This window comes from Armigeres subalbatus, chromosome 1 (genome assembly GCF_024139115.2).
Source record: "Armigeres subalbatus isolate Guangzhou_Male chromosome 1, GZ_Asu_2, whole genome shotgun sequence".
Lineage (NCBI taxonomy): Eukaryota > Metazoa > Arthropoda > Insecta > Diptera > Culicidae > Armigeres > Armigeres subalbatus.
This window is the reverse complement of record NC_085139.1, coordinates 94,445,241-94,459,291: the sequence shown is the minus strand read 5'-3', so window position 1 is coordinate 94,459,291 and position 14,051 is coordinate 94,445,241. Positions and strand designations below refer to the sequence as shown.

General features: G+C 37.2%; 1 protein-coding gene across 1 annotated transcript in view; it reads left to right on the top strand.

Annotated features, from left to right (window-relative positions):
* The window catches only part of LOC134202715 (BTB/POZ domain-containing protein 7), a 41,277-nt gene that overhangs the window by 1,641 nt on the left and 25,585 nt on the right, over positions 1-14,051 (top strand). The gene's annotated exons all lie outside the window — the stretch shown is intronic.

Here is a 14,051-nt window from a genome sequence, read left to right as displayed (position 1 = left end):
CATTCAACGTAAGTCAACTAATGTGTAATTGCCTGGTAATTTATCTCCTGTAACACCCTGATGTGCCACATTGCGCTATTCGGGCTTATTAAACAATCTTACGGTTCAATGCTACCGAGATCTGAAATGAATTTTTAAATTCTGGTTATAATACGTATGAAATGCGCCGGTTGGATAAAATACGCCACCACGTTTTCTTGGTTATTAACCAAAATTTTGTTTCAAAATCATGAGCGACTGAAGCCAAAAAACATTTGCAAGCCGTTAAACAAGAAAAACTTGGTCAAAAACTCTGTGTTTAATTTTTTTAAATAAAATGATTTATTTTTTGGCTCTTACCGATGCAATTTCGGTGTTCACGTCAACAATACTTTTTCGTCAAACACGAAAAAAATATTTTCTTCTTTTTTGAATTAGTCCAAAATATTGACTACCTTAAAGTATAAGACTGACACACTAATCTTTTGAAAAAAAAAGTGTGACTATTTCAGTGAAATTTTTTTTTTTTTTTTTGAAGGTTTACTGGCGGGACTCTGAATAGAGTAGAAACCTCTGCGCCAGGCCTTTGATGATCTCGTTGCATAATTCCTTTCAAAGCAGTTTGCCAGCCGTACACAGAACATGTCGTCCAAGAAGACGCTGTTGCAACTGAATCGGAGGGAATTACGTTCATGTTATATAGTCAATGAGTCTATTCGTAACAAACTTCGTAAGATTTCTTAAGTAAGTTTTGTCATTTTATTGTCAATGTCGAAACATGTTGTCATTTTTTATGTAATGTAGAAGTCTATTGTTATTATGGGTGGTCAAAATCAAAAAAAAATTACCGAAGCATTTTTTCGACTCGCATGCTGCATGTTGCCCAATACTTTATCGAAGAAACTGAATCGAGAGTTTTTTTTTATTAGGCATAAGATAGTATTCAATCTTCGGTTCATAAAAAAAAAACAAGCTTATTACTTTTGAAGCAATTCTCCAGCCGTACAAGGATCATGTCGTCCAAATTGACACTGTTGAACTGGTTCAAAAGCTATTACATTTACAAGTTTGATTGATACCTATTCTTTCCTGTTGTCCACTGAGATACTGTTATATTGCTTCGAAAGATGCTATGTTTAGTTTTCAATTTCCCTTAGTCATAGTTATGCAAAATGTTTCGTACAATGTCACTTCGTCTTACCTATTTTATTTCACTTATTATTTTGTTCTTTGTTCTTCCATTTATTTGTCCAATACTAAACTTCAAGTCGTCCAGTTGCGCTAATATTTCACAAGCTAAATTTCAATTACCGATACCGAAGAAATTTTCAAGTCATTTTCATTTTTATGATGTAGGGTTAGGCGGGGCAAGATGGGTCACGGGGTAAGATGGGTCAGGGCCGTTTTTGAGCATCGTGTACATTTTAATGTGGAGATTATGACTTTGTAGGAGGAATAATTTGGTTCTACTTTATTATCACTCGATTTGATGATACAATTTTATTTTGGTAGAGTATGGCAAGGTCAAATATTTTTCAGCATTGTTTCTTATGCGAAACACACTTTCTAAAAAATGTGTAATCTCGTCGAGCAATGTAAAATTTAAACATTTTTATTAACATAGTGAACGTATTATAAGTAATGTAGGTGATGTTATACTAACTGCGTTGAAATAAATAAATTTGATCGAAAATTAGACATTCTAACATGAATATACAAATGGGGCAAGATGGGTCAGCACATACTGAAGGGCATAGTTCGTATTCAAAACATATTTTCCATTGCTGGTTTAATCATTTTTAGGTTACTTTTGACATAATGATGTTAATTTGTTTATTGAAAATGTCTATTTTTTGTTTTTAAGAAAGCTATACTTGGACGGCTTGTTTTCATAAAAATTTGGAGACATTTTTAAATATAGAGCCATTTTTTCATCCAAGGCTTAAAAATTAATTTTTATTCAATATAATCATTGGCAATAAAGCTATATATCTGTGTGTAACTCAATATTGAGAATAAAAACAATATTAATTGCAGTATTTAAAGGTGACCCATCTTGCCCCGTTGTTTGACCCATCTTACCCCGCCAGTTTTTGATTGACAGAAAAATAGACTTCTACTTTAATGACTCGAAATGGAATAAAAAGTGGAGTTTTTGTTATTTCATACCCCTGGCTTACAGATTATGAGCTATTTTTATAGATCCATGTTGGAAAGTTGAATTAAAATGTTTCTGTTTTGAGATATTCAGGGTTCGCCTTAGGCGACCCATCTTGCCCCATCATACCCTACTACGAAGAAATTTTCAAGTCGTGATAGTATATTAAAGTTTTATCACGTTCGATCTGCCTATTCCATCATACACTGATCCCTATCAATTTGTGGAAAACTATCCATAATGAAACCGTTATATAATTGTATCGTATGGTTGTTGAAAGTTTGGCGTTACTTTCCAACTTTCAACTTTCCCAGGTGCCACTTTGCCCATATAAAACTTGTATTCGGTGGGTCCATGTCGTCCCGACATGTTGATGAGTTTAAATACATGGTTTGAAACATATGCTTTTGAAAAAAGGAAAAAAATTCTTACCTTGACGTTAGTAGTGTATTAGGTGCCTACTCACTTACAAATAACCTGTGTTGTTTCTCAGGAATTACCAATCATTTTTGCCAGTTTTAGTCCAAGGCACATGGGAGTGGAAAATGTTGATGATGAAAATCCATTTAATTATTGTGGACCGCCTCTCAATTATTTTCCGTGTTATTAAATATTTGATTTATGAAAATAGAAAAGAGAAATCATGGATTAGTGGTATTTCAAAGGTGATATTTTCACGACGGCCGTTCAGAATGGTTCGACGGGTGCAGATAAGATCATCAAAGTACGCGAGTGAGATTTATAATTTGTAAAATTTATAACAATTTCGTTTTAAACTACATATTATGCTGTTAATAAAATTCTTTTACATATAATAAATTATAGACGAATGATCTTTCATCCCACCTTCTAGCGATCCTCACAAGCTTTATATTTCATTCAGGCACTTTTGAACGTCCATATCAAACTTGTTCTCGATAGAAATCTGCCTCGACCAACCTGGCAGAACGCGCCCATTCCCCTTTCTGAACCGAAGGGCAGGGTCTATTTCAGTGAAAAATATTGGAATCAAAATTATCATTTTTGGGTGGCGCATATTGCCCAGCGTCGTGTAAATGTGGTCAAATATTGGATTGATAAAGCGTGTGATCAATCAATTTCTCAATCCACACGTGACTCACCAATTGAATGTTTTTTCCTAAAATTTGAGAGCAAGTGCCGAAATTGTTCTTAAAATAAACTGATTTTCTGCCAATTTTTATAAATTTCGGAGGAGAATCTCATCGAAGAATTCTTCGGAAAGTTCAATAGATTTTTCTACGGAAGTTCCATTTAAAAAACCTTCTGAAAACAACAAAATTTCTTCGCAAAATTCTTTGGCAATTTTTTGAAGATTCCTTGGATATTTAAGAATTAATTCGGAAACATTTCCGGGAATTCTTTTAGGGATTCTTGGGGAAGGACTAGGTTTTCCTTCAAAAATTCGTCCCAAAAACCCCGAAATTCTTTTGGACACCCCTCCGGGAATGCCTTTGATATTTCCTCGGAGTTTCCTCTTGAAAATCCTTTAAAACTCTAGTAAGAGATTCTAGGAGGCCCTTTGGAATTATGCTCGAAATGTTGTTGGGTGAATGCTTTCGTAAATTTATTAAAAAATGGAAAGAAACCCTAAAATAAATTTTTGGAGGAGATTTGACGGAATTCTTGAGGGAAGTTTTGATGAAATGCAACGAATTCTTATTCCTAGAATTTCCAAAGGAATTACTGGAGAAATTATGGAAGAAAATACTGACGGGATGTCACCAGGAATATCTGGAGATTTTTTTAAATTCCTGAAATAATTGCCAATGATATTTCTGGAAGAATACTCGAAAAAATTTCCGGTGGAATACCTCAAGTAGTTTAGGAAGGAATTCGTAAAGTAATTTCTGAACAAATTCCGAAAAAAAAGGGGAGGTTCGTAAATCGATGTCCCATACATTCTAAATCAATATCCTCAATCAATTCCAAAAAGATTCTCAAAAGTAATTCGTAGAGCAATTTTTGAAGGAATTACTTTTGAAATTATCAATGAAAATTTGGAAGAGATTTTCAGAGAAAATCCCAAAGAAATTTCCAGAAAATTTCATAAAATAATTTTCTGAGAGTTTTCTAAAGGAAATTTCGAATAAATTCCTGGAACAAGTTTCGAAGGAATTGCTGATTGAAAATCAGAAGTCGAGTCAAGTACGAGACACTGAAGACGACCTTACTGTTGAGGTCGAAATACGTATCTGCCAAGGTACAATTAAGTGGTGGACAGGGATTGAATCCTAAAGAGAATGAGCAAGTCTCTCACTTATCATCTCTGTATACATATACGATATGTAGCATCCCGTGAGAGACTTTTTTCGCAAGTTGTCATGATAGATAACTGATTCGGGAGGCTATACCCCATGATAAATTTCTTTTAGAAAGCTCCAAATGCGGGGAGCACTGGCTCTGATGATGCATTTAAACTTGCTCTACACAGCTGTGCAGTAACCAACACGAAATGAGCGAAAACAAAGCCAGAATCACCATTTTTCTGTGGGGGCTGCCTATCCGATTCTGTTTTTTCGCACTTGTATACAAGTTTGATAAATTTGTTATCATGGCTTGTTATGATTCGGAATAGATTTTGCCTCTCTTTTATCGTTGTTCGTTATCTATTGAGAGCAATTTCTGCAAACCCTGGTGTAGGGCTCAATTTGAATTGTTTCCGATATCTTTATTAGAAACTTTGACTGATTTTGCGATAGTCACCCATACAAAATTTTTGTGTAGGATGCGTCGTTTTTTGATTGCATCCATTTGAAAAAATCAATAAAAAAATTTGCCTTTTTCAATAGATAGTCTAGATCAAATTTGGAAAAAACTATGTATGTACTTTTCTGTCTACAGCACCTCTTAAAATATTGCTAAAAAAGTCAACATAAAGAATAAGAACACTTAAATGTTCCCAAAAGTTCTATTTCGGCTTCATGCATTTTTATTCCATTAATTTCCGCTAAGTTGATTATTCCATTGCTGACGAGCGTTGATTTCGAACCAAACACCGCATAGGTCAAATGATCATCACGATAGTCAAGATGACACGGATATGACAACCACAACATCAGGAAAGTTTTCCTATCATTCATGCTGGTGATCACAGGCAGAAGAAGTGAAGACATGGTGAGTGACCAAGCGCTAGTTGCTAAAATGTCACTTTCATGGTGATCGTTACACCAAGCATGTGAGATCCACATTGAGCATCACAATTGAGTACTTGACACATGACCTGGATTTTGTTATTGTCATGCTTTGCGTGACTTGTACGGTGACACTTTGCAGCACTGGCCGCTCTACTTCCGCTTTGAGCTACTGACCAGCTGCCTGGGATTTTCGGTCGCTTGTGCCGATGGCACTGACCGGCAGGTACCCTCTTGTGGCCCGGCGACTTGGGTCTGTTTGGTGCCTTTCACTTTTTTGGGCCGAGAAGTCGCCTTCTCGTTTTTAATTAGGCGCAGTCTTTTCCTCGTTGGCCGTCAGGGCGAAATCAATCGCCTCTACGGCCATATTCGATCTTCCAATGAAGGAGAAGGCCTCAGTTGTGGCACCTTTGTCGGCCTTCTCGCTTCCCCCCGGGTGGCTGATAAAAGCGTCCTGTTCTTGTCTTACGACTCGAACAGCATGGCGGTGCACCAGCAGGATGTGTTTCAGTTCCTTACTGATGTTCTGCCTTCATCCTGCGAACTCGATAATGTTATCGAGTTGCTCGACGACCACCACGCATCCCGGGTAGTGGTCTAAATATTGTACCCAAATCGGAAAGTCTAGTCTAGATTATAGACACTGTAAGTTCTATAGAAGAGCTGAGGCGAAGACGAGTGTAGCCAAACGAACTCTCAATTAGTGTAGCCAAATGAGCATGACGTCACGATTACAATCCAAGCAATAGAACGTATGACGTCAAATTCGCGAGGTACACTTCTCACTTCTCACATCTTCCATCTATATCTAATTTTTTCACTTTCAACATCTCACTTCTCACTATTCACTTCTCGCCTCTCACTTCTCGATTCCCACTTCTCAATTATTTGCTTCTCACTTTTCACATCATACACCTCACTTCAACCTTCTAACTTCTCTCTTTCTGCTTCTCACTTCTAACATGTCACATATTGCTTTTTATTTCTCACTTCTCACATCTCACTTCTCGTATCATTTATAGCTTCTCATTTCTCGGTTCTCACTTATCACTTCTCGTTTCTCACTTCTCACTTCTCGCTCCTTACTTCCCAATTCTTACTTTTATCTTCTAACTTCACCCTTCTTGCCTTCACTTCTCACATCTTACTACTTTTCATTTCTCGCTCCTCACTTCTCACATCTCACTTCTCTCTATTCAGTTCTGGGTCTGGCTTCTTACTTCTCACTTCTCACATCTTACATCTCTCTTCTCGTATTGAATTTCTCACTTCTCAATCTCACTTCGAATTTGTCGCTTCCAACCCACTTTTCGGCTCTCACTTATCACTTCTCTTTTCTCATTTCTCGCTTCTCACTTCTCAATTATTTGCTTCTCACTTTTCACAGCTCACTCTCACTTGTAGCTTCTCATTTCTCGGCTTACTTATCACTTCTCTTTTTTCCAATATTACTTATTTATCTCATTTCTCACTTCTCGCCTCTCACTTCTGACTTCCTGCCTCTCACTTTTCACTTCTCCCTTCTTGTTTCTCACTTTTTACATTTCACATCTTACATATTACTTCTCACTTCTGATTTCTCACACCTCACTTCTTACTATTTACTTGTCATTATTCACTTTCCACTGCTCACCTTTTACTTCTCACTACTCGCATATAATTCCTTTCTTCACACATCCCAAATCTCACATTTCACTTTCTCAATTCTCAATTTTCACTTCTCATTTCGCACATCTTACTTCTCATCCACTTTTTACTTCTTCCTTCTCGCTTCTCATTTTTCGCTTCTCATTTCTTCTTACTAGTCAATTCTCACTTTACACTACTTACTTCACACTTTTCATTTTTCACTTCATACTTCCTACTTTTCTCTTATCGCTTCTCACCTCTTTCATCTTAAATCTCACTTATCGTATCTAATTTCTTGTCACTTCTCACTTATTGCTTCTCACTTTTCACTTATCGCTTCTCGCTTCTCCCTTCTAATATTTCACTAGTCACTTCTCGGCTCTCACTTGTCACTTCTCATTTCTCCCTTCTTATTTCTCACTTCACACTCTTCACTTCTCCCTTCTTGCTTCTCACTTCTCACAAATTACTTCTCATTTCTCACTTCTCAATTCTCACTTCTCACTATTCACTTCTTGCTTCTCACTTCTTGGGGCCCTCCTTAGCCGTGCGGTAAGACGCGCGGCTACAAAGCAAGGCCATGCTGAGGGTTCTTCTTCTTCTTCTTCTTATTGGCATTACATCCCCATACTGGGACAGAGCCGCCTCGCAGCTTAGTGTTCATTAAGCACTTCCACAGTTATTAACTGCGAGGTTTCTTAGCCAGGTTACCATTTTTGCATTCGTATATCATGAGGCTAGCACGATGATACTTTTATGCCAAGGAAATCGAGACAATTTCCAATCCGAAAATTGCCTAGACCGGCACCGGGAATCGAACCCAGCCACCCTCAGCATGGTCTTGCTTTGTAGCCGCGCGTCTTACCGCACGGCTAAGGAGGCCCATTTGCTGAGGGTAGCTGGGTTCGATTCCCGGTGCCGGTCTAGGCAATTTTCGGATTGGAAATCGTCTAGACTTCCCTGGGCATAACAGTATCATCGTGTAAGCCTCATGATATACGAATGCAAAAATGGTAACTTGGCTTAGAAACCTCGTAGTTAATAACTGTGGAAATGCTTAAGTGAACACTAAGCTGCGAGGCGGCTCTGTCCCAGTGTGAGGATGTAGTGCCAATAAGAAGAAGAAGAAGAATAAGTTCTCACTTCTTACTTCTTGCTTCTTATTTCTTACTTCTCCCTTCTCCCTTCTTGCAAGTCACTTCTCACATATTACACTTCTTACTCTTCACTTCTCACTTCACACTAGTTACTTCACACTTCTCATTTTTTACTTCATACTTCCTACTTTTCTCTTATCGCTTCTCACCTCTTTCATCTTAAATCTCACTTAACGTATCTAATTTCTTGTCACTTCTCACTTTTCGCTTCTCACTTTTCACTTCTCGCTTCTCACTTCTCCCTTCTCAAATTTCACTAGTCACTTCTCGGCTCTCACTTGTCACTTCGCATTTTTCCCTTCTCGCTTCTCACTTCACACTGCTCACTTCTCTCTTGTTGCTTCTCACTTCACAAATTACTTCTCGATTCTCACTTCTCCCTTCTCACTTCTCATTCGGCCTAACGGCTGTGGCCAAAAGACCTTCGGGACTGACGGCCTTCGCTCTAATGACCTCGCAGCGCACCTCCATTAAATACTCTAAGTATTTTCCCTTTAAAAAGACTTAGAATATATTTTTTAAAAACCACGTAAAATCCGAAATCCGCGTAGAAAACGACTTTTGCAAAAAACGATCAAAAATCAACTTTTTACAATTTTCACGTGATTTAAAGACTTTTTTGAAAAATGGCGTAAAAAATTAAATCCGCGTCAATCCTAAAAACCGCGTAAGAAAAGTCGCGTAAAAAGCGACCCCAGTGTATACTCAAAGACCGAACTTTTGATAGAAGGCTTCGAGATTCATAGTGTTATATATTAATCGACTCAGCTCGACGAACTGAGGTGATGTCTGTATGTGTGTATGTATGTATGTGTTTTCCCCCCATTTTTTCCAAGGGTCCCCCCTGAAAAAAAAATCAAAATCGAAAACGTTTTTTTTTAAACTGCTGCAATGAATGCATTGAACACAAATAAATGTGAATTGATGGAAATAATTGAATATATCTCCCTAAAGTATAATTTTGATCTCTCTTATGTGCTTTTCTTGTTACATTTTATAATACACGAGAAAGGCACCAATCAGCATCACCGCTTGGTGGATTATTCTGGGGTTTTTATACTTGTTCTGGTATGACAGTGAGAGTATATCTTGTGTACCAATTGAGTTTTTGACAATTATTTGACTCATTATAGATCAAATTTTCAAAAGAACCCTTTAAACCTTCAAAGTTTGTTATCTTTTAAGAGCAGTTTCTGGAAACCCTGAGATTACCACTAAGATAACTTAATGAGGTGGTAAAATGTTCGAATTTTTTTTAAAAGTGGCTCAAAATAGAGAGAAAAATTTGAAGGGGTTAGTTATGCCAATGAGAAATTCATTCAAAAATTCGCATGTACATTTCTAGAAATTCGTCATAAAATTTTGGAAGTAATTTCTAAAGGAATTAAATATATTCACATAGGAACTAAAAATATTCACATTAGCTTCAAATGTATCATATACAAAACGCTCGTAAGACCAGTTGTCCTCGACGCACATGATACTTCAGCTTCTTGTAAGTCTAGTCAAGTACGAGGCACTGAAGACGGTGTTCCATTTGATGTCAAAATATGTATCTGCCAAAAGTTTACAGTGCGAACTCTTTTTTAGATAAGTTCACAACCATTCTGTTGTTGTTTTTATCAAACCTCAGTATCGGTAACCACCACTTTCGTAACGTCTATAAAAGAAGGAGAAATATTATCACAGATACAAGATTATTCAATTATAATGCATACATTGTTACGAAAAGCAAGCTCACTTTTTCACAAATTCTTCACTCTGTTGATAAATGATGAATTCTTGTCTTCGAGCGATTTTTCATCTTTTCGAACAAATTTGCAGGAATTGTTCTCATGAAAAGCTGGTACACACTGCTAACTGAACCATATTTCATAAAATAAATCTTGCTTATCTTTTCAAAATGACCTAAGTAACATTTCAAGACAAAATTTTCAAAACGACTTATCTGCTTTTGTAAACAAAGATTCAAACGACGATTTGACGAATCTGATAGCTCTCCCACGCAAACCAACACCATCAATAGGTAGGTGAAGGATTCCGCTACCTGTTGATGGTGTTGGTTTGCGTGGGAGAGCTATCAGATTCGTCAAATCGTCGTTTGAATCTTTGTTTACAAAAGCAGATAAGTCGTTTTGAAAATTTTGTCTTGATTTGTTTCATGAATTGATTTGAATAGCGCAATCAACAGAACAACATGAAAGCTTTTAATTGCAGTACTCAAATTAATTCATGGAAAAAATGTTACTTAGGTCCTTTTGAAAATTTAAGCGAGAAATGATCGTACATAAACTACAGAATAAAAACATTTTATTTCAAAATAAGGATGTTGATTATTCATGCTTTGATGCAACGTACAAATTGATAGAATGTATAACTTTGAAATTAAACTGTAGTTTACCTGTACCACTTTGGTTCTTTCGGCTTTATGTCACTTCAGGCGAAATGATATTGTACATAATGACCGGTAACATGATCCCTGATTTATGATTAGGTTTGTCTTTGTAACAGCATAGCTGGGCCTTTCAATTGCAATATAGAAATACAATAATTTTTCCTCAATGTGGTCCACGTTGTGTTGTAACTGATTTAGCAAAAAATAATCATACCCCAGTTCACAACTCATTTTGAACATCAACCCTAAATATAATAAGTCCAAGGACCGGTTACATTCTGGTAGAAGTCGGCAAGTTTGGATATCAGCTGACGTGTTTCCTCTAAATTATATCGTGTAGGACAATTTAAATAAGTTTATATATTCCAAGAGAAATTAAGTTGTTGTGAAATATGGTGTTTGAAAATTTGTATCAGTTGATAACCGTCTTTGGCAGTATACAGTTACAACACAATAGGAGGCTAAGTAGAACTGACTGTTAACAGGGCTCTTTACTCAATAAATTCAGTCGAACTATAGTTCACCTCCCTGAGCTTCGATCCGCGAATTCCAAATTTACACACCTTTATTCCATCTACGATACTAGGGTTCCAATTAAGCCCCAGTTCGTACAATCCTCCCGTACATTCTCCCGAAGCAAAACCATGCCGATGAACCATTGCTAAATCAGTTTTTATCCAAACAACCTCAAATTTTCGGATGACACTCAGAAGAGCGTTGTGGAGCAAAATTGATTTCGTAATTTTTGTCATGGTATGTGCCGGGTTGTGCCGGGTTGACGTCGTTTATCCTTATTTTGCTCAGCATCGCAGGCGGCGTTTTCTCCCGAAATGTCTTGAGAATTTCTTCAAAATTTCCACGATATACTCTCTTCAGATTGTTTAAGGAATATTCTTCGAAAAATTCTTTGCCAGATATTCTCCGGAACTTCAAAAAATTATCTCTGGAATTTTTGGGAAAACTCTAAGGGAAGTTCTCCCAAATTTGCTTATGAAATTCTAAAAACGTTTAGACTTGTTTAGATTTGCCTCTGGAAATTCTCAGGAACTTCGTCTATAAATTATTTAACGTTTCTTCAGAACATTCTTCGTAAAAGATTCTTTCAGAAATCTCATGGAAAATTTTAGAAAATTTCCCCGGAAATTTTTTCAGATAGTTGTACGGAACTCTTCTGGAAATTCTTTGAAGTTTTTCAAAGAGTTCTACTGAATTTCTTTTAGAAGTTCTACGCAAATCTCACGGGAAAGTCGTCAGAATATATTCGAGAGAAACTTCAAAGTTTCTTTTGCTAATTGGAGCACGGCTTCGAACCGTCTATCGAATATTTGCCCAATATAAAACACCTGCAAGAAACAGAAGCAACAAACAATCCAGTGTTTTGCTAGCGGTAATGGCCGCCAGTTCACCTGTGGGCTAGTCTCTGATTTGACGTTTATGGAGGTTAACATTCTACACCCACCGAGCATTTTGATGTGGTAAATTAAAGGGCGCGAATCCATTTAATCAGCACCTTCCTATTTGCAACATTGGTCAGACTGCTCGGAACGGTGGGTGCAATGCACTTCCACTAACAATAAATCAGAGACTAAACCTCAGGCAAGCTGGCGGCCATTATCGCTCGCGGAAAATTAGATAGGCGCTTATCAAAACGAAAAGCTGAAAAAGTTAAAGAAATTCGGCTCTGTTATGTCTTACAGCACATGAGCCTGGTGAATAAAAAGGCAACATAAAATATTTACTTGGCTTGAATTTCAAATTGATTGGTTCGTTAAAATGAGAGTGATAAGATGCTCGAGAATTTTTAAAAAAGCTCAAAACATAGAAAATAGATGGAGGAGTTATAGCAGCCACCCTCCTCTAGGCATCGAGGCTAGTTACGGCCAATAGGTACGGGTTTTTGTTAAAATGATTAAAGCATGAGAATATTTGCAAATAGGTTAGACTGGACTATGTCTAGGACCCAAGGAGAGATTATTAACCATCTTAGCTAAGTCACTCCCAACGCTTCAACAACCATCACCAAATAATATAAACGGAGCGGTTGGTTCGAGATGTTCCCGTTCTATGGCTTAATTGTGAAATCAAATTAGAAATTGATTTTCACAGCTATTTTCAACAACGCTGCACAGTAGGCCTGGCCGCTTTTATGCTTGAACTACATCTTTGATGTGCTTCAAACATAAATAATGACAAGAAAAATGATAGATGTAGTCGAATCTATTACTTTCCAGGATTCTGTCATGAACTGGCTGTGTATGTGTAGACTAGACTAGACTAGGCTAGACAGGTTAGACTGGAACATGTCTTATCCGTTTGCATTTAAATGCATTCGAGGACTAGAAATGGCAGGAACTGCAGTTTCGATCCATATTGGTTGTTCAGTTAGATCTAGAGTTAGATAACTATGATACCTCAATGACCATAATGCTGAATAACAAACTCCAGTCCAATTCCCCTTTACTCGTTTATTTGAAGTGAGTAAACGAAAAGCTTTCCGACTTATACGTCGAACCTCCTATGGGAACAACAATTTGCTTAACTGTAGAACAACCAAACTTGTTAAACATATGTTCAAAATAAGAATTGAAATCAACGTATTCTATGTTATACTTCTTCCTTGCGGGGATTGCTCATTGCGCGTTATTTCCGCGAAGATATCCAAGTGACGTACAGACGCCATCGCAACTTAATTGATAAGAATCCTGAAATTGTGTTTTATTTAAAGTAAAGTTTAGCCTTTCAGTAAATACAATTTTGATTTTTGGCAATTCGAAATAGCGACTAACCCGCTGAACTCGCTATTAGAAGCACTTTTTTCCAGCATGATTGACGTAATAAGTATTGCTCAAACAGCTTCAACGATCGATATTGACTGCTATCATGTGATACGCATCCAAACCAGACCAGACTTACATGAAGCATGTCTATTAATATCTACTAAATCTACGTGGTCTACGAATAATTCAAATTATCGTCCACCTACAAACATCTACACGACAATACTGCCCTAGTTCCATTTCAATTCCTTCAATTGACCTTCGTTGTTATATTTAGCTGTACATGGATTACGGCACAGGGCGTTAGCATTTTCCCAATTCTCATCATCAGCTGTTCGTCTTCCCACAATACGGGAGCCTATCGCATTGCATTCCAACCGGAAAATCCCACAGCCTTACTGCATATATTTTACCGTCTTGGACATAAATCGTCACTCGGTTTCATTATATTGCTCGGTGCCGTGCGCCTCCCTTTCGATCCTTTCGTGCACGACTAATCGAATTAATGTGGCCCGGTTGCCTACATTATTGGTTTTAAAATCCTTTCTACTGGGGCTTTGAGGACGCTTCATTTTCCATTTGTGCCTCATATCAATAGGGGAACATGGTGGGAAAATGGGGTTTTAGAATTAATCTTTCCGGGAATATCCGACGGATCGGATTTAACGGATTATCTTAATATTAATTATCTTGATTGTTCTTTGAAGAGCATCCCATCGGGCAGTCTCACCGTACATTTTCTTTTCATAAAACTCCAACTGCCCCAAACTGGTTCTACTCCGACAATTATTTCGTGATGACATC